The sequence below is a fragment of the Phascolarctos cinereus genome, unplaced genomic scaffold (assembly GCF_003287225.1).
Source record: "Phascolarctos cinereus isolate Bilbo 61053 unplaced genomic scaffold, phaCin_HiC Scaffold_2;HRSCAF=192, whole genome shotgun sequence".
Classification (NCBI taxonomy): domain Eukaryota; kingdom Metazoa; phylum Chordata; class Mammalia; order Diprotodontia; family Phascolarctidae; genus Phascolarctos; species Phascolarctos cinereus.
This window is the reverse complement of record NW_027555625.1, coordinates 328,549,115-328,571,353: the sequence shown is the minus strand read 5'-3', so window position 1 is coordinate 328,571,353 and position 22,239 is coordinate 328,549,115.

Here is a 22,239-nt window from a genome sequence, read left to right as displayed (position 1 = left end):
TGGTAAAAATTGTTGGGAAAGCTGGAAAGCAGTGTGGCAGGAATTGGGTGTAGACCAATGTCTTACACCATTTACCAAGATATGGTCAAAATGGATATATGACCTAGATATAAAGGGAGATAACATAAGAAAATTAGAAGAACATGGAACGTATTACCCATCAGACTTATGAATAGGAGAACTTCATGGGTATGGATATGGATAGGAGAATTCATAGGAGAATTTATGAATAAACAAGAGATAGAGAGCATTGTGAAATACAAAATGGATAATTTGGATTACATTAAAAAGGCTTTGTACAAATAAAACCAATGTAGCCAAGATTAGAAGGAAAACAGAGAATTGGGAGAAAAATTTTATAGGCAGTTTCTCAGATAAAGGTCTCATATCTCAAACAGACAAGGAACTTTGTCAGAGTTATAACAATACAAGTCATTCTCCAACTGATAAATGTTCGAAGGATATAAACAGGCAGTTTTTTGATGAAGAAATCAAAGCTATATATGGTCTTAAGAAAAAAATGCTCTAAATCACTATTGATTAGGGAAATGCAAATTAAAGCAACTTTGAGAAGTCATCTTACACCTATGGGACTGGCTAAAATGATAGTAGGGGAAAGCGACAAATGCTAGAGGGAATGTGGAAAAACTGGGACACCAATTCACTGTTGGTGGAATTGTGAACTGATCCAACCATTTTGGAGAGCAAATCTGGGATTATGCCCAAAGAGTTATAAAACTGTGTCTACCGTTTGACCCAGAAATACCACTATTAGTTTTGTTTTCCAAGTTGATTAGAGAAAAAGGAAAAGAACTCATGTGTTCTAAAATATTTATAGCAGCTCTCTTTGTGGTGGCAAAGAACTGGAAACTGAGGGGATGCTCATCAATCGGGGAATGGCTAAACAAGTTGTGGAATATGATCTTGATGGAGTACTACTGCACTATAAGAAATGATGAGCTGATTGATTTCAGAAAAACATGGAAAGACTTGCATGAGATAATACAGAATGAAAAGAGCAGAATCGAGAGAACATTGTACACAGTAATAGCAATATTATTCTAAGAACAGTTTTGAATGACTAAGTCATTTTGAGTATTATAAATACTAAAATAAACTACAAAGATGAAGGAAAATGCTATTCACATCCAGAGAAAGAACTGATGAATAGAATTATGTATAGTATGGTTTTACATATATTCACATATTAGACTCTAACGGTAGCCTTCTCTAGGGTGGAAGGAGTAGGGAGGGAGAAAAATAAAATAAAATAAAAAGTGCACAGCAGAGAACAAAAGAAAACCTAGAAGGAAGCACAGAAAAGCAGGGTAGCTTTGAAAATGATGTGTAGTATTTATGACATAGTTTTTCAAAAAAAGGAAACAGTGTGAAATAAAAATTCATGGTTTTATATTAAATCCTCTTTTTGTGTTGTGCTCTGTATGTGGAAATGTCTTTTTTTTAATCTTTTTGTATTGAAGTTCATAATGAATAAAAAATATTTTAAAGTTATTTCTATAGCTCTGCATCCAGAGATAGTCCGGAGGTTAGCATCCTGCTGATGGTAACCCACCAGCCTTGGCACCTGGGAGCTTATAACCTGAACTTGTCTCTGGCTTTCCTGGAATCTGAGAGTCTCCCACTTATCCACTCAGCAACCTGATAGTCCCTGGCTAAACTTGGTGTGATGTTGAAGGTGGTGAGATTTCAGGCTTACCAGCTCTGTTCCTCCATTCTCTCATCATAATTTCCAGTTTTTCTCACTAATAGTGACCTGCTTCCTTTCTCAGCTCCTATATATCTATATATATATATCTATGTATATATATCTGTTCCTGTTCCTGTTCCTTTCCCTGACCCTAGAGTTCTCCAGTCCAACATCTGGCCTCAAAGCTGGTTTCCTGTGCCTCTTCATCTTCCCCACTTCCCTAAATGGCCGCTTGAGGGAAGTTAATAATGTAGTCCAGTCCAGTCCAGTATATCTAGCCTCAGACCAGACCACATTTTATATCTACCCACCCTGGACATCTTGCCATCCACCTTCTCCCCTTCTACCTCTTGCCCTGGGAATAGACACTACCAATACTTCTAGAAAGGACAAACTAGAGGTAAATGACTGCATGATTACTTCATTCAAAATTTCTGTTGATTCTCCATAACAAAACTTCTTCCTGGCTACCACTTCTCTTTACATCATTTTCTTCCTGTTAGAATGTAAGCTCCCTGAAGTCAGGGATTGTCTCACTTTTGTAATACTGTCCTCAGCAACTAACTAGCAAATACTTTTTCATTCATTCACTTAATGTGCTAGTTTCTATAGTACAGCTGAAAGAATTTCTTAGGCCCCATTCTTAACCTTCTCTAAGTTCAACTTGGAAATTCTCCTACCAAATCCCCCTACCACTCTTCCCATTCTATGGTGCAGCAACATACAGTTTGCTTGTCCATGTAAAATAGTCATCATTTGCAAAATATTCATAGCAGCTGTATATAATAGAAAAAAGGAGAAACAATATATCTATTTAAACATTAGGGAATGGCTCAAAAAGTTATGGTCCATTAATAGAGGAAAGTTCAGGGAATGGGCCTGCCGTTTCATTGCTCTAGCTTCTAAAGAGGAAGCACTTTCTCTGCAATTCAGAGTCATAGAGAGTTGCTCTAAGTCCTGAGAGGTTGAACCTTGCTCAAGGTCACACAGCCGGCCCAAGTCAGAATCAAGACGCGAACCCAGAGCTTTCTACTTGTGAGGCTAGCTCTCTATCCAGTGGTATATTATGGCAGTGCTATACATGACAAAAATATTGAAACAGTTACAAGAAGTAAGAAAAGCCAGAAAATGTACATATATATATATATATATATATATATATATATATATATATATATATATATATATATATATATATATATATATATGTATATATATGTGAGTATATATGTGTGTATGTATGTGCAGACGTATATGTGTCCATACATATGATATGCTGCCTCTCTGTATGTATGCATATTTTATATACATATATACACACACACACACACACACACACACACACACACACACACAGACTTATATGTATATACACATGCAAGTCAAATAATTCCTCAGTATTCCCAGGCAACTCTGTTAACTATAAGCTTTCCCTCATAGGCGTTAGTAGAGATTTACTCACCAAAAGCTGAAATCACAGTTATAGTCAGTATAGATACCTATTATGTATGTACACACACACATATACCAGAGTCAGAGGTAGCAGACCTTCAAATAACATTAGGAGAAACAGCAAGCATGTTTGCATATTATTAATTTGTTTTGTTCTATTTTCTTAAATGCTAAGGGTTTCTATAAGATTTTATTTCTTATTTTGTGTGTTTATCCTGTTATTTTTATGGAAAATTTATAATTTCATAACTTTGATATATATCAAATATATAATTACATATATACAAATATAAATTTGAAAAATTTATAATTGAGCACGACTCCTCAAAAGGGCACAATGGAAGTCTCACTCAATGGATTCAGATTTCTACTTAGTCTATCACAGAATCATAGATTTTGACTTGGAAGTCACAGGAGGTTGCTTGAGTCACACAGAGGTTATGGAATTTGTCCATGTTCACATAAAAGGAGAATTTGAACCCAGGGTCTTCCTGTTTTCAAGCCCATCACTTTATCCACTATTTCATGTTGCTTCTATAAGTTAATAATTAAAAAAACAAACAACTTCTAAAACCAGCACCTATTGTCACTGCTTCAAATGTTTCCCCTCTAGGAACTATCCATCTTTCACTGTAGAGTAGGGAAGGATTAGTGTCCTGGTGGGTAAGGATCCTTCCTTCAGGGCAGCCTCCCACAGCACTTAAGTCCTATCCATTTTCATTATACCTCCATTCTCTGCCTTTTGTCCTTGTTATTTATATCTTTGTGTTATTCCTCTACTAGACAGTGGGCTCCCTAAGGGCAGGGATTGTTTCTTTGAATCCTCAGTATCCCTGTCACCGAACATAAGGACTTTGAACTTAGTAAATGCTTAGGAAATGCTTCAGAATGAGTGCATGAAAACTAATCAGGTTTTTGATCAATTAAAAAACATCTATTAAGCACTTACTACATGACAGGTATTGTACTAAACACTGGGGATACAAAAAGAGGCAAAAGACAATCCCTATCCTCAAGAAGCTTACAGTTTAATGGGGAAGACAATATGCAAACAAACACACACCAAGTGAGCTATAGACAGGAGAAATAGGAAATAATTAACAGAGGGAAGGCACTAGAAAATTAAGAGAGGGTGGGAAAAGCTTCCTGTAAAAGATGGGATTTTTAGCTGGTACTTTAAAAAAGCCAAGATCTTACAGATGACTGCTTTCTCTTAAAAAAAGATTTTATTAATACCTTTGGGTTTTTTTTTAATACCGCCAATTTTTCCAACATACTACTCCCCCAAAGAGAAACAAGCAAAACTAGCTAATGCTGCCAATCACATCTGACATCATAAGTAACTCTGTAATACAGTCCCTGACCTTTCCACAGAGAAGGAGGTCTATTTCACAATTTATCTTTTAAATTGAGTTCAATCACTGGATCATAAAGAGTAGATTTAGAGTTGGAAGGAACCTTAGAGAATATCCAGTCTAACCCTTTCATTTTACAGATGAGGAAACTGAGGCTCAGAGGGGTTAAATGAATTGCCCAGGATCACACAGCTATTAAGTGTCTGAGGTGGGATTCAAACTAAGTCTTGCTGGATTCCAGCACTTATTCACCTCACCACACTGCTGACTTCTAGTGTTGTGATAATTTACATCACTGGAGTCACTGTGTATTATTCTAATTCTAATGTCTTTACTTGGCATGGGTTCATATAAGCTTTCTCATGCATACTCCTTCCTGGTGGGTTTGCTTAGAAAAAAAAAATATTGCTGTTAGCCATAAAGTCCTGTTGGCTCATCAAGGCCAGTTCAGTCAGTTTGGGTGGGTCCAAAGGTGGAGTTTGACCTGCCGCCCAAATACAGCTGCTCTTTGGATAAGACAACTTTTCATGCTTTACTTTTCGATCTGGAGTAGAATCAGCCACCTGTCCTCCAAGGAGACCCCTTCAGGAGAAAGCTGTAAGACAATGGGAAAGAGGGCTGGACTTAGGATACTTTGTAGTCAGAAGACCTGGATTCAAATCCCAGCTACTCAGTTCAAGTCCTGTGACTTTGTGTGAGTTGCTTAGGATCATAGGACTAGATATAGAACAGCTGGGTTGCTCAGTGGATAGAGCACTGGGCCTGGAGTCAGGAAGACCTGAGTTCAAATGCTGCCTCAGACACATACAAGCTGTGTGACCCTGGACAAGTCACTTAATCCCATTTGCCTCAGTTTCCTCATCTGGAAATGGCAAACTACTCTAGTATCTTTACCGAGAAAATCCCAAATGGGGTCACAAAGAGTTGAACATGACCAAAACAACTGAACACCAACATAGAGTGGGAATGGAACTTAGATGCTGCCTAGGCCAGAGGTGTCAAACTCCCTTAAGGCCCCAGATTATAGTATGGTTCCTACTTTATTTAATGGGTTGACATACTAATAAAAATATGTTTCTAAATCAATGTGCAGCCCACAGGGGTCCTCGTGTACAATCTAGTGACCCCCATTTCTATTTGAGTTTGACACCACTGATCTAGGCCAACTCCTTCATTTTATAGATGAGGAATTTGGGGCCCAGAGAAAGGGGAAGTCAGAGACAGTATGTGGCAGAACTGGAGTCAGATTCGGGTCTCTGATTCATAGACTTAGAGCTAGAAGAGGCTTTAGACACCATCTAGTCAAATTCTCTAATTTTACAGATAAGGAAAAGGAGGATAGGAGAGGTCAAGTGACTCGGCCCAAGGTCAGTCTGGATTTAGACCTCTTATCCCAAATCCAGCCTTCTTTCCACACTATACCTACACTCTCAATTCTAAACTTTCCCTTTCTGGGCCTCAGTTTCTCCATCTTTAAAATGAGGGATTGGAATTAGATTGTCTCTAGGGTTCCTCCTGGCTCTAAATCCTAGGATTCTACATGGGTCCCCCAAATGCCTGAAGGGTATAATGGAAAGTATGCAGGTTTTGCTTTCTGGGGACAGGAGTTCAACTTCCAGCTCAGCCACCTATTCCCCAAGTGGGACCTTGGACTAGTCACTTCCCCTCAGTTTTCTCATCTGTAATTTGAGGGGGAAGGGTAGGACTCTATGACTCTCAGGGTCCCTTTCAACCCCAAATCCCTTGATCCTCCATTGTGCCTTCCAGTGCCCAGACACCTATGTTCTCTCTGGAAGGGGCAGGCTATCTTTCTTTTACCTACTACAAAAATAATGTGCATTGGTTCAAATTGCAAGGGCGAGTCTGATCCCTCCATGGTTAAACTTGAAACGTTAATAAAGTTTAGGAGATTCAATTAAGATTGCTTAACTCGGCCCTCCCCAAATGTCCACATCACAATAGCAGTTTTCCATTACAAGAGCAATGCACCACGATCAAGGGCTCTGTCCTCCCACTAAGTGCAGAGAAGAAACTTCAGTTCAAAGCAGCTAACAATAGGCAGCTCATTTTCCCAGCATTAGTGGGGAAGCATTATTAAAGGCACAGGCAATCACATAGCATGCTCCCGGCCCAGCCTGCCAAGGGGGAAGTGTGTTTCCTTTGTGTGGATTGGCTGAATAGGATGTCCCAGTGCCCAGCCCTGCGCTCTCCACGTAACAAAAAGGCCCCTTTGTCACCCTGAGCGAGGAGCGGGAGTGAAGGTTGCCACAGCAACTTGATTCTGCAGACTTAATGCGCTATTGAAATTTCTGATGTGAATTTCGCATTTTAATAAACTGAAGTTTCTTTGCATAAGGGCGTCTCTCTACCCCCCTCCCCAATTTGTTTTAAAAGAACAGGCTGGAGGACGAAGGAGGGATAAATAATAGGGGGTGGGAGCAGAGACACAACCTCAGAGGCAGGTACCTGCACAGAAGATGAACAATGAGAATCCCGGAAACACCTGTTCCAGGAGAGCCTCTCCTCACCTTGTTCTCTGGAGGGCAGGGCTCCACCTCCCTCTCCTGATGAGATCTGAAAAGGTCACAGCTCCCAACAATCCCCTGGGAGGTTAATGATTCCTTAGTATCCTGTATTCGCTGGAGCCTGACAAGGAGGAAGCAGCCTGAAGTTTCCAAACTCCACTAAAAGCACTTCCCAGGGAGGGCAGTGGGACTGACACCTATGCTGCTTCCATGGCTTCAGTTGGGAAGGGGTGGGGATTGGGGTGACAAAGATTAGGGTCCAGACATGCAGGGATGAGGAGATACTGTCAGGAAACTAGTTCTCTAATTATTTCTCCCAGCCTCAGTATCCTCATCTGTAAAATGGGGGTCAGAGTAGATGGTCTCTTCTACACCTATGATCCATTCTATTGTCTTCCCACATCCCTTCCCCCCACCACCCATGCCCCCAACCAAGATTGTAATCTCCTCAAAGGCAGGAAATCCTTCTTTTCCTTTTCTTTTTCTTTTTTTGGATTCCCCAAGTCTAGCACAGAGTAGGTGCTTAATAAAAGCTTGTTGACCGATTGATCCTATGATTCTCATCAATAATACCCTGCATCATACTTTAATCAATCAATGAATCAATCCACAACAAACATTTATTAAGTTCTGGACTTGGCATCATGAAGATGCGGGTCCAAATCCCATCTCAGATCCCGACCCACTGTGTGATCCTTGGGGAGTCACTGAACTTCTCCAAGATTCAGCTTGCTCATCTGTAAGGTGAGAGGGCAGAACTGGATGGCCTTCTAGCGCCTTGGCACGCAGTAATCACTCAATGAAATGCTTCTTGACCGACCGCTTTTATGATCCTGAACATCTGCTTTGAGCCACCCTGTGCGCCAGATATTAGGGATACAAAACCAAAAGAGAAACCATTTCTGTCCCATGGGAAATTGCTTTCTACAGGGATGGGGGAGGAGGAATGGAGTTGGGGAAAGGGAAGCAACGTATACACAGGTGAGTTCAAGAAACATAGAAAATAAAAACAAAGTTATAATGGAGTGCTAACATCTTGGGAAATCTGGTAAGGAATCTCTTGAAGGAGGTACTTGAGCTAAGTCTTACAGGTAGCTAGGGGTTCCAAGAGACAGAAAGGAGGAGGGATGCCACTCTAGGCATGTGGGATGGCCTGGACAAAGTCTTATTGCTTGGTGAGCCTGGGTAAGTCACAATCTCTTTAGGCCTCAGTTTCCTCATCTGGAAAATGAGGAGGTTGGACTAGGTGATCTCTCAGATCCCTGCCAGCTCTAAATCCATGACCTTATGACTTTCTTTCCATTCTAAACTCCTTGCCCATGGTAACACAGCCAGGTCTTGGCTGCCTCCAAGATCTTTCCCCACTCTACCAGACTATATGGTTTCTAAGGGTCCTACCAGCTCTAAAGTCTATCTTTCTATCTAAAGGAAATGGAATTGTGATCTTAGTGGTAGGGGTATTCCTTCTAATGAAGCAAATCACAACCTATTCATTCTAGTCCTAAGTAACTCACTCAAGTTTCATAACCCATTTTCCTTTCCATCCTTCTCGGGTTAATTTTCTTACCTTTAACTTTAAAGGCTTTATTCCACTATAGTGATAGGAGAAGGACCCACGTATGTTATGAGGCTCCACATGAGGCAAGGACATTGTGTTTGGGTGACTGGAAGGGAGGCAGAATTGACATCTCTAGTCTCTTCTCTCCCCACTCCCCTCCAAAGGAAACTTTCATTCCTGCTAGGAATGGGAAGCAGGAGGTTGAGGCTACCATTCTACTTTCCTCAGAAAGAGGGGGTACCAGGCTAGAAATATATCTATCTGCTCCCTTAAATATTGTTTGTCTATGGGGTATGACTGTGTTTATATTAACTTTTGATCACTTTATTATTTGGGGAGGGGGAAGGAGGACCCCAAGCTCTATAACTAAGGCTTGACTCCTTTCCCACCAAATACCAGCTCCATAACGAACACACGTAGTGAATAGCAAAGAAGCCCATTTGTCCAAATTATAGCAAAACAGTAATCAGAGGAGAATATATATCAGATAATACAGAATGAAGGAGTTCTTCCATTGAGAATGAGATAATTCTGCTCAATCAAGAGTATCCTGGATCTCACCCAAGGGGAAACTCCTGGAAGTCTCTAGAGTAGCAAGCTGGGAGTAGAGACATAATGGACACTACCAGCTCCACTCACATTTTCCCAGAATCTGTTCCTTCAGCAGCCTGAAGTGGAGTTGGCCTCTTCCATCTTCTCTCTTATAGCCAGAAGCCCAGATCTCCTGAAGAAGATCCCTTTTGAAGAGTACAAAAATGAAGATTCTCAAAAGTGAGAACTGAAACTCTTTCCTCTCATCAACTCTGCCCACCCCTCATATAGGGCAAGATCTTGATCCCCACCAATAAGGAGACAGTCCCACACCAAGGGGCTTTGGGACAAGGGTTATAACAATGAGCTGTCTCTCATGCATAAATCACAATTATAGAGATTCTCTGAAAGCCAGAACAACAGAGATAACCTTGTTCAACAACCTTCTTATCTTTATGACTAATCAAGGTATAATATAGGGAGATGAATGGTTCACCAAAGAGGTATGTGACCATCATGGAGGAGATCCAACATAGAGTCCAAGGCAAAGATGGATAGCCTTCAAGTGAGGACATACTCCGGCTGCTCTTGTTTATGAATAATATTCTGCTGATTGCATCAAGCCCTGGAGCCTTGCAGAGCCTCTTAGATGATGTACATAATCACTCTGTGAAGTTTGGTCTCACTATCAATAGAAGAAAAACCAAGAGGTTGAAGAAAGCCTATTGATGAAACTATGAGATGTAGATGAGTAGACAACCTACAGAACTCATACATCAGCATAGACGTTTTGGATATATACTGCAAAGGTAAAGTGAGTTAGGGATAGGATTGAACAGAATGAGAAGAACAAGGAGCTGGATGGCTTTGAGAAAATGTCAAGTGTTTTTGTTTTGTTTTGTTTGTTTATTTGTTCTTGTTTTTAATGATCCCAAGCTTCTCCCTGAAACCAAGACCCATCTTTTAATAACATTCTTCTGGTTTTGAAGTATAGCCAAGGGACATGGAACTCTATAGTCTCCAAAGAAAGGAAACTGAGGCTCACCCAATGGGCAATGGAAAGGTGATGGTAGACATGAGGACACTGAGACACATCATAGACAAGGAACTGGAGAGAGGAAGTGATATAAAGGGTGTCACCAAAGAAATGTATGGATGAGAAAAAGATGGATTGGCTACATGGCCACACACGACTCATTGGCATCCTCTTTTTCTTTTTTCAAAGTAAATTTTTTTTATTGATCTATTACATTATCATATTTTCCTTTAGTATCTCTCCACCTCCCAGAGAACATCCCATGTAATATTTTTTAAAGATAAAAAAAAGAAAAAATCAGTATAGCTGATAATACATCAAAAATGTCTAAAAATATGTACAAAGTACAATACTCACTGATCTCTGCAAAGGCGTAAGGTGGGAATATCTTCTCATCTCTTTTTTTAAAGGCAATTGGGATTAAGTGACTTGCCCAGGGTGACACAGCTAGTAAGTGTCAAGTGTTTGGTCTGAGGCTGGATTTGAACTCAGGTCCTTCTGACTTCAGGGCCAGTGCTCTATCCACTGTGCCACCTAGCTATGCCTCATCTATTTTCTTGAGTCATGCTTGCTATGTATAATTTTGTGGCATTCATTCACTTTTGATATTTTTGATTGTGTTTGTTCTTTCCATCTACATTGTTTTAGTCATGGTATATATTATTTTCTTGGCTCTGCTTACTTCACTCTTCATCAGTTCATGTAGTTAGTTCTTCATGTGCTTCTCTGTATTCATCACATTCATCATTTCTTACAGCACAGTCATATTCCATCAAATTCATGTATCATTTCTTCCTTGATAAGCATCTCCTTCACTTTCAGTTCTTTGCTATCACAAAAAGTTCCCCTACAAATATTTTGGTGTGTATGGGGACTTTCTTCTTCACCAACATTCTGCCAACATCAAGAGAAATCAAGGAGGTCACCAGCATGTTGGGAGGAGCTCCTATGCTGTACTTCTGGGAGGACACAGATAGGACTTACACAGAATGGATGAACCATTGAGATGGGCATTATCAGAAGGAATATCCATACCATCAAGATCACAATCCCCTGAAACATTTAAGTATTTTCTTTTCTTCCAATTTCCTAAAATGACTAACTTTACATAGAACGTTAGGCTGGTAGAGTTGGTAAAACCTTTGAAACCATCCAGTATGGTGTAGTGGAAAAGGCATTGGTCTTAGGGTCTGCCAACACCTGGGTTAGTCTCCTTCTTTTGAGACTTACTAGCTGTGCTACCATGGGCAAGAAACTTAAGCTTTCAGCCTTAGTTTCATCATCTGTAAGGTGAGGATGATAATAGCTATAGTACCTAGCCCACAGTGTAAACAGATGCAAGAATGTAAGGAAAATGCTTTGCAAACCTTCAGGTGCAATCAAGATCATTCAGATACTGAGGTTGAGGTTTAAAGAAGAGAAGGGCTTTTATTTTGACCTCTCGGTAGATGAGGGGCAGAACCAGGACTAGAGCCCAAGGTTCCTCTTGTCCATCCCATGTAGCTCTTGTCTGTGACCTCTCAGAAGTGCATCACAAGAGCTCCACTCGACTTGCTGGTGATCTCCATGATTTCTGTTGACATAAATAGAATGTCAGTGAAGAACAAAGTCCCCATAGACACCAAAATATTTGTAGGGACACTTTCTGTGACAGCAAAGAACTGGAAGTAAAGAAAATGCTCATCAATTGGGGAATGGCTGACCATATCATGGTAGATGAATATAATAGAATATGACTGTAAGCCTCCCTGTCTCTTAGCCTAGAGATTTTTCCACTGTACCACACCAGGTCTACTATGCACCCTCTGGGCCTTTGAATGAGACACCATTATGCTAGAGGCAGTGTGGCATAATGAGGGAAACATCAGATGGAAGTCTGGAGAGACTTCATGGAGAGACATGATTTCCAATCATAGCATTGACGCTTGCCACCTATGTGATCCTGAGCAACTTAATATTGCTTTCTGAACCTCAGTTTTCTTATCTGTAAAATACATATAATAATACTTGTTCTACCTGCACCACATGGGTGTTGAAAGAAAACTGCTTTTTTAACTCCAGAACTCACAGAAATGTGACCCATGCAGTGCCATATAGTATGCCAGGTCTAAAGATCCCTGGGGACTCAGCTCTGGCTACTTAGCAGTAATGGTTGCCCATGTTGGTCAAACTGTATTTTTTAAAATTAAGTTGTACTTTTCCAGTCATCAGATATTTCCCACCCTAACTCTCAACTCTTCCACCCCCTGAAAAAAGAGAAAAATAAAAAGAAAATCCTTGTAACAAATATGCACAGTTGATCAAAATGAACTCCCACATTGGTCGCATCTCAAAATATATACCTCGTTCTGCATATTTAGTCCATCACTACCCAATCAAGAGATAGGTGGCATTCTTAATCATTGCTCCCCTAGAATCATGGTTAACCATGGTGCTGATAAAAGTTCTAAAGATTTTCAAAATCTTTTTTTTACCATGTTATCACAGTACAAATGGTTCTCCTAGTTCTGCTTACTTCACTCCATATCAGTCATACAAGTGTCAGATTTTTCTAAAACTGTCTCCATCATTTCTTGTAGCATATTTGCATTCTGTTACACTCACATGCCATAATTTATTTGGGCATTCCCCAAATGATGAATACCCTTTTACTTCCCAGTTCTTCATGAACACAAGAAGAGCGACTATAAATGGTTTGTGCACATAGTACCTTTTTCCCCTTATTTGATCTCTTTGGGGTACAGGCCTAGTAGTGGTATCATTGATTCAAAGTGTATGCATGATTTAGTTACATTTTAATCATAGTTCCAAATTGCTTTCCAGAATAGCTGTACCAATTCATAGCTCTACCAACAGTTCATCACTGTACCTGTTTTTTTTTTCCCTACAACTCCCTGGAACATTTGTTTTCTTTTTTTGTCAACTTTTCCAATTAGATGAGTGTGAGGTAGAATTTCAGAATTATTTTAATTTGTACTGCTTTAATTATTAGTGCTTTAGAACATGTTTTCCTTATGGTTATAGATAGCTTGGATTTCTTCCTTTGAAAATGTCCAGGACAGCTAGGTGGCACAGTGGATAGAGCACTGGCCCTGAAGTCATGAGGACCTGAGTTCAAATGCGACCTTGGACCAAACACTTGACGCTTATTAGCTGTGTGACCCTGTACAAGTCATTTTACCCCAATTGACTCACCCCAAAAAAGTCCTTTGACCACTTACCAAGAGGTGAATGACCCTCATTTTTATAAATTTGAATCAGTTCTTTAATTAGCTTGGAAATGAGCTTTTATTAGAAGACCTTGCTGTGAAGATTTTTCACCCATTTAACTGTTTCCCTTCTAATCTTAGCTACATTGAATTAATTTGTGGAAAAACATTGATTTTATGTAATTAAAACTGTATATTTTATCTCCTATTATCTTTGTTATCCCTTGTTTGGTTATGACCTCTTCCTCTATCTGAAAGTCTGAAAGGTAATTCCTTCCTTGTTCAGCTAATTTGTTTATTACATGACCATCTATGTGTAGGTCATGTATCCATTTGGAACTTATCTTGGTATATGGTGTGAGATGTTAGTCTAAACCTAATTTCTAACAGACTACTATGCAGTTTTCCAGCAGATTTTGCCAAATAATCCTTATTTCAGTAGCTAGGGTCTTTGATTTTATCAAACACTAAGCTAAGTTTATTTGCCCTGGTTATCTTGTATGCCTAATCTGTTCTGACAGAGCTCTATATATGGTACCAGTACTAAATTGTTTTGATGATTATTGCTTTGCATCAAACTGTATTCTCCTCTATGTCTGCCTTTCTCCCCGGAAGCTGTGTTGCCTAAAAAATCCTCTCCTTACCTTAACTTCTCTTGCATAGCATAAATTCCACTTTATGAGTAGAATTTCCTTCAGGACAGCTAGACAGACTGTGAGAAATAAGGCAGCTTTCAACAAAGAAGTTAGATCCTTTTCTTCTTTCAGGTAGACTTGTGCAGGATCTTATACCCAGTAAGTGCTCAGGAAATGTTGAATGAATGAATGGTCTTGGTACAGTTGAAGGAAAGCTTAGATTTAAGAGCTGACAGATCAGGTTTTAAATTCTGGCTCTGCTACTTGCTAGCAAGGTGACCTTGTTACTTTTTAACTGTAAGGACTCTCTGGGCCTCAGTTTCCTTACCCGTAAAATGAAGAGTTTGTACCAGATAGCCTCTAGCTCCTTCTATGTTAGCTCTATGATCATTCTGAGATACTTTTTCATCATCAATAAAATAGGGACCATAATCTGGGCCCTGCCTCCTGATCTTACAAGATCAAATGAATGAGAGAAGGCACACGAACACTCTTCAAGAATAAAACACCCTGTACACTGTTCTGAGGAGAGGGATTAGCATGCACAGTAACAATTATTATTGGCTTCACTGGAATTGAGTTCATTAACTTGAAAAATTTCATGCAGTTCTAACAGCTGTTGTCCAGGTCCCTCACTAGGTCAGAAAGAAAATACAAAGGTCTAAATCTTTCTGCCGTGCCTGGATTCCTGAAAACCTCCCTTGTCCACTACCATGTACCCTCCACCCTCAATTTCCGTTGACTCTTTCCAGCCTCATACACACATATGTATATATGTGTGTATACATATAAAAGCATACATACATATATTTCAGTCATTTCAGTCATGTCTGATTCTTTGTGATCCTATTTGGGGTTTTCTTGGCTAAGATGCTGAAGCAGTTTGCCATTTCCTTCTCCAGGTCATTTTACAGATGAATAGACTGAGGCACACAGGGTTAAGTGACTTGCCCAGGGTGACATAGCTAGTAAATGTCTGAGGCCATATTTGAACTCAGGGAGATGAATCTTCTTGACTCCAGGTCTGATGCTCTGCCCACTGTGCCACCCAGCTGATTAGATAGATAAGTAGTTAGATACATACACAAACACACAACCACCACATCTGCTTTGGCTGGGCTTGGGTTAGGTCTGGGAATTCTGTGTTTGATTTGGGTACCTGGCTGTATTCAAAGAAAGCATGAGGCAGAAGCCCAAATGCAAGATTGCAGAACTGGGAGCTTGGAAGGGAATCAAGGACTCACTGTCTAGTCACAAATTACTTTTTTCATTCCTGTTTTCTTTGCTCAGTGGGAAATGGCACCGTGAGGTTAGCAGGTACATGACTCCTGAAGTCTCAAGGGTTACTTCTCAATTTACCTTGCATTTACTTTTCTGTGTACATAGAAAAGCATAATATAGTGGAAAGAACATTGGTTCTGGAATCAGAGGATTGAGGTTCAAATCCTACTTTGGGTGCTTAGTACCTATATTACTGGGCAAATCGCTTAACCTCCTAAGGTTTCAGTTCACTCATCTGTAAAATGAGGGGGTTGGACTAGATTAGGCCTCTGAAATAGCTTCCATGTCTAGATCTATGATGCTACAGTGCGTTATCCTCTCCCCAGAGGAATGTAAGGTCCTTGAGAGCAGAAACTCTCTTTTTATGCCTGTTGAATTGAATGAGCTTCATATACACAAGCATGAGAGAGAGACAGAGACAGACAGAAAGAGAGATAGAGAGACTGACACAGTTCGAGAGAGAGAAAAGTTTTGAGACCCAGATGCCTTTGGGGAGAGAGAAGGAAATGTACCATCTGGGCCCCTGGCCAGTTAACATCAATCTGTTCATTTAGTCCACAAACTTTTACTGGGTGCTCACACTGTGGGCAAAGCCCAGTGTAGGTGGTTGGCAATCATAGTCTTATGGGCACTTAGTGAACCACCTCCCAATTCACTTTTCCATCCTAGCACAATGCCTGGCACATAGTAAGAGCTTTAGAAATGTTTGTTGACTAATTGAATAGTTATTGACATATATATGTGTATGTGTGTGTATATATATATATACATATACATACATAAATATGTATGTGTGTATATATATATACATACATAATATGTATGTGTATATATGTATATACATATGTATGTATATGTGTGTGTGTATATATATATTATATATATGTGTATGTATATGTATATATATATAGACTAGGGCCTCCTCACCTCTCCTGAAGGCAACTTGCAATAGCTTCTGCTGACTGGTCACCGCCTCAAGTCTCTCCCAACTACAATCTACCTGACTGCCAGAGATTTTCTTACAATGCTGGTATGACCATGCCATCTCCCTTCCACTCAATAATCTCCAGTGGCTTCCTATTACCATTAGGAACAAATATAAAATCCTGTTTGGCACTTAAAGCCTTCACAACCTGGTCCCTTCCTACTTTTCCAATCTTCTTAAGCTTTACTGCCCTCCATACACTATGTTTCAACTATAGACAACGGACTGCCTGCTGCTCCTCACACCCAAGTCTTATCTCTGGACTCCCTTTCTTTGCATTGGCTATTCATGTCTAGAAAGCTCTCTCTCTGTCTCTCTCTCTCTGTCTCTGTCTCTCTCTCTCTCTCCTGTCTCTTCCCCCTCTTCCTCCCTCTCTCTCCCTCCCTCCTCTCTCTCTCTCTGTCTCTCTCTCTCTGTCTCTCTGTCTCTGTCTCTCTCTCTCTCTCTCCATATCCCTGACTCTTAGTTTCCATGGCTTTCTTCAAGACTCTGCTCAAATCTCACCTTCTACCAGGGGACTTTCAAGGTTACTCCCCCACCTTACTCCCCAACTGCCAGAATGTTCCCCTCTTAGACTACCTTCTATCTACCCTCTCTGCATCTTGTGTGTGTTTATCTATCTATCTATCTATCTATCTATCTATCTATCTATCTATCTATCTATCTATCTGTCTGTATTTTTAAAATTTTTATTTTATTTTTTATTTATGTAATAAAACAAGCATTTCCATAACATAGTATATTAAAAATACGATTGCAGACAAAACTGCAAATCTTTTATGTACAAGTTGCTATTCCTTTAAAATATATAATAAAGTTACCATGAAAATTTCTTTTTTTTTCCTCCCCCCAAGAAATGGCTACCATTAGACACAAATATGTATTTATATGTAAAACCATTCTATACATACTTCTATTATCAGTTCTCTCTCTGGACTAAAGGTATTTACATATTGTCTCTTCCATGAAGATGTGAGCTCTTCTTTGAGGACAGGGGCTCTGTTTTTGCCTTTCTTTGTATCTTTCCAGCTTAGCATAGTGCCTGGCACATTTGTTGTTCAATCAGTTTCAGTTGTGTCTGACTCTTTGTGAACCCATTTGGTGTTTTCTTGGCCAAGCTACTGGAGTGGTTTGCCATTTCCTTCTCAAGCTCATTTTACAGATGAGGAAACTGAGGCAAATAGGGTTAAGTGACTTGCCCAGGGTCACACAACCAGTAAGTATGGATTTAAACTCAGGAAGATGAATCTTCCTGACTCTGGCCCTGGCGCTCTAGCCACTGTGCCACCTAGCTGCCACCTGCCTGGCACATGGTTGGTGCTTAATAGATACTGACTGACTGACTAACTTTTCTTCTCTGGCTTTTTAAAAGGCATTGCATACATACCTCCGGGTCTTCCTCAAGCAACCGGCAGTTGACCAGACCTATTTACAAGGACCTTCAGCTGGGAGGTTGGGCTTGGCATGGCAATTGAATCCCTTTAAGCTACAGCTACACATATGTAAAGGTAACAAAACCCCAGACACAATTAAGAGCATCTGCCCTGTTGTTGGCGATGCTGGGGAACAACCAGATAGAAGGTAAATTTCTTAAGGCCAGGGCTGGTTCCATTGCTGTCTTTGTATCCTGGGTGTACAGTATGGTGTCTGGCACAAAGTAAGTTTAATACATTAATAATTTATTAATTAATAAATGCTTGTTGCTTGATTGACCACAGACTGTAAAAGCTGTAAGGAACCTTAGTGATCATCTACTCTAATTTGCCCATTTTATAGAGGGGGAGACTGAGGCCCATAGAATGTAATGACTAAAGTCATAGAGTAAGTTCATGGCAAAGCAGACTAGAATTCACAGTCATAACTAGTTCAACTCCTTCCTGGCGTAGACTCCACTGAGCACAAAGGATAGTACTACCTCTGATACAATCGTGCTGGGAGTGGGGAGCCCATTCCCAGACATTTCTTCTAGACTGGCTTTGCCCCATGCATCTGGAGTACCTGGAGGGTAGGCACTGAGTATTTAGCCATTCCAAAGGAAGAGATGTGCCACCCCACTCTCCTCCACTGATATCAGCATCCTAGGGCAAAGCTCTTTTGTCCCAAACTAGTTATGGCTCTGCCAGAAAATAAATCATAATACATAATCCATTCATAAATCTGGTGCTAGAAGAGACTGTTGAGGTCATTGAATCCAAGTCTCTCATTTTTACAGATGAAGAAACTGAGTCCCAGAAAGATTAAACAGCTTACCCAGGGTCACACAGCTAGTAAGCATCTGAGGCAGAATGAAAACTGAGACTGCAAACTGCTGACTCCAAGTTCAATGTTTCACCATGCTGCCTCTCAAATCTAATGTTCTTTCTACTACTCCACATTGCTTTTCTATAAAGTAAGGGGGTTGGACTAAACGATCACTGAGGTCCCTTCTAGCTCTAACTCACTGGGATTCTATTATTCTAGCTTCTTTCTTCTCCCTGTCCATAGATAAACTCTGCCCTTTCACCAGGTTTCCATTCTCTTTATCCCACAGTCCTTTTTTAGCCTCTTTGTCCTTCTCCCAGTGTGTTGGTCTCTGCACAAGGTATGTACAAGCTCCCAGGGAGTGCTGGTTACTGCATGAAATTTGCACGGATGCCCCTGGGCTTGTTGGTGTCTGCACAAAGCACACGGGTGAGTTCCTAGGGTGTGCTGGTTTCTGTACGAGCTCCCTCCTTGCTTCCTGAGAAGTGACAGCCAAGCCAAGGTGATGCATACCACACACTCATTTCCTCCCAGGTCTTGTGCAGTGTTTTTTCTCTACTAGCTCCACCTGGGCCTAGCAGAACGGGGCTGCACCCCCCTGCTCAGGGACGGTCATTGGATGGCAGGGGATGGGTGGGTGGGGGTGTCCATTGGTATGTAGGAAGAGTCAAGGGGTGATTGTGCCAGGACAGCTCTTACTGCTGCCCACCCTCCTACTTCCTGCTTCAAAAACCCTGCTGTCTATAGCCCAAGATCTAGCCACTCCCCCAAACCTTACACCCTTCTCCCTACTTCTATTTCTACACCCCCCCCCAGCATTAGGAGGATGTGAGGGTCCAAGCTCCATCTAGGCTGCCACTCCAAAGGGCTCCAGGCTTAGATGTCCTAGGCCCAGTTTGGAGACATGGTAGGGTAAGACTTTTCTTCCTTGTATTTTTCCTTTTGACTTTCTCAACCCCCTGACCTTTCCCCAAAAAGACTCCTAGTCAAGGATGAAATCATATCCAAGTCACAACCAGTAGAAGCCAGGCTCTTTACTCATCCAGTACTAGACACTGGATCTCAGATTCCCTCTAAATAAATGGGGGAGAGGGGCAGGCTTTCTTTGAGATGTCTAGAAACCAATATGCTCCAGGGACCAAATGAACAACCTGGAGAAAATAGTGTAGCATGACCTTCCATTGCCTGTCTTGTACCTTTCTAGTAGCTGTCCGCCATGCCTGCAGTGATCTCTTTCTTTACCTCTACCTCTTAGATATCTAGTTTCTGTCAAAGCTCAGTTCAAATGCTAACTCTACATGAGGTCTTTTTTGATACCTCCTCCCCCCCAGATGCTAAGTGCCTTTCCCACCCCAAATTACATGTCATCTACTCCTATAGAATGTAAACCTCTGCAGGGCAGGAATCTTTTTGTTTTTGTCTTTGTATCTCCCATTTTAGTGATGAGGAAACTGAGGCAAACAGAGGTTAAGTGACTTGCCCAGGGTGATACAGATAGTTTGGGCTGGATTTGAATCTGGCCTTCCTGACTTCAGGGGAAACTAGGTGGTGAGGTGGATAGGGTGTTGGTCCTGGAGTCAGAAAGACTCATTTCCCTGAGTTCAAATCCAACTTCAGATATTTACTAGCTGTGTGACCCTGGGCAAGTTACTTAACCTGTTTGTCTCAGTTTCCTTATCTGTAAAATGAGCTGGAGAAGGAAATGACAAACCACTCCAGAATCTTTCCCGAGAAAACCTCAAATGGGGTCACGAAGAGTTGGATACGACTGAACTCCAGGTTCAAACTCTATTCACTTCCATCTCATCTGCCTCTTGGGTGGTGATCTCCTGAAGGTTCCATAGGAAGAGTCTAGGGTGGGAATAAGTATATAGGGAGAAAGTTATAGGAAAATGGACAGAGCCTGGGGCTGGGAGTTAGGAGATTATGGTCCTAGTCTCCTCTGTTACCTCCTCTGAGACCTTGAAGTCACACACCTCTCTGATTCTGCCTTTTTTCACCTGTGAAATGAAGGGGATCTAAATGATATCTTTATGTAAGACGCTGTGGTTATAATTTGTTGTAAGAATAAAAAGGTTGCGGGTTCAAGTCTTGCCTACAGACTCTGGATTTAGCTACATGATGGTTGTTCTGGGCTGAGGCCACAGCTGGAAAGTATTTGTCAACTGTATGTCAGTAGTGACTGAATACATATGGGTGGGGAGGTGTAAACAGAGACCAGGAGGTGGTTGAGAGGAGGTAAAGAGTTATGTACTTTTTATGGTCCCACAGGCTTTTATTTCTTTTTCCTTTATTATCCTCCCCTCCCCCAGGTACTGATCTGGAGCATTCATTCTTTCAACAAATATTTACTGAGCTGCTATCTTGTGCTCAGCAACAGAAAAAGAGGAAGTTGAACATATTCTCCTGTCCTCAAGGAACTTACCACCTAGTTAAGTGGAGAAGACATTATGAAGACTTGTCACCATCCATGGGAAGTATATGCTAAGTGTCCAATGAGAAATACGGAGCTTCCAGGAGAGAAAGAGGAATGGACCACTGGAGCAGGCCAAGAAAGGTTTTCTAGAAAAGGGAGGACTTTGTAAGAAAGGGAAGATATGAAGAAGTGGAGAAGATAGAGAAGGACGTTTCAGGCAGAGGAAAACAGTGCAAGCAAAGACGGGAAGAGTACTGGAAAGGAGCTCAGAGGTCATGTGTCCAATTCTTGACAAACGGTCATCTAATGTGTTGTTTGAAAACCTCCAGTGCCTTGGAGCTCACTACCTCCTAGGTATTTTATCCCACCCCACGGAGGATCCATCTCATTGTTGGGCAGCTCTGGTTGTTAAGAAAGTCTCCCTTTTGCAGAGCTGAAATCAGCCTCCCTATAACTTCGACTCACTGCTCCTGATTCTGTCCAGAGGGGCCAAGCAGAACAAATCGAATCTCTCTCACGTAGAACAGCTCTCTGGATGCTGAAGACTGGTCCTGTCTACTCTCCCCCTTCTCTTCTAAAGGCTAAGCATCCCCAGTTCCTTCAGTCCATGCTCTAATTTCGCCGTCTAAGCTTGCAGCTTCCTGCCTCTCTCCAGGGCCCTTTCCCCTTTCCCCGCCACCTGCCAGGGCAAAGGCAAGTCTACATCCTATAACTCGAGAGCACAGATACAGGCGGGATCTGAACACTAAATTTTCTGCGATAGAGTCAGCTTGCCCAGCCCCTGGGAGTCCCCACTAGTCCATAGATTGGAGAGCAAAGCTCCCAGCTCGGCCCCTGCCCTTGGGGCACAGCGGCTCATCTGTCACTTTGGGCTCTGCTTTCTACTTTGCTCGAGTTTCTTCTTCCTCGGGGCCACGGAGTTTTGCAGGCTCTTTTCGTCCCTCTCTCCTTCGCCCCGTCTCAGGCAGCGGCCTGGACCCCCGCCTCTGCTCAGTGCCCCCGCCCCCACTCCCCAGTGCCCTCTCCCTGGGGTCTTCATGCAGCCCGGGCCCTGCGCGACCTCTGACTCCCGCCATCCGGTCCCCGGGACGCGCCAGCCCGAAGCAGGTGCACTGGCCAGGGGGCCGGGGGCGGCGATGGGGGAGAGGAGCCAAAGCGCCATCTTCTTCTCCTCCCCCTGGGTCGGTGCCCCGATCTCTGCGGGTTGCAGACTAGCATCCCCCTCCTACATCTGGCTCCGGCCCGGGACAGGGCTCAGGGTTGCGAGTCCCCTCTCCGAGCTCAGGTGGGCCGGAGGCAGGGAGCTC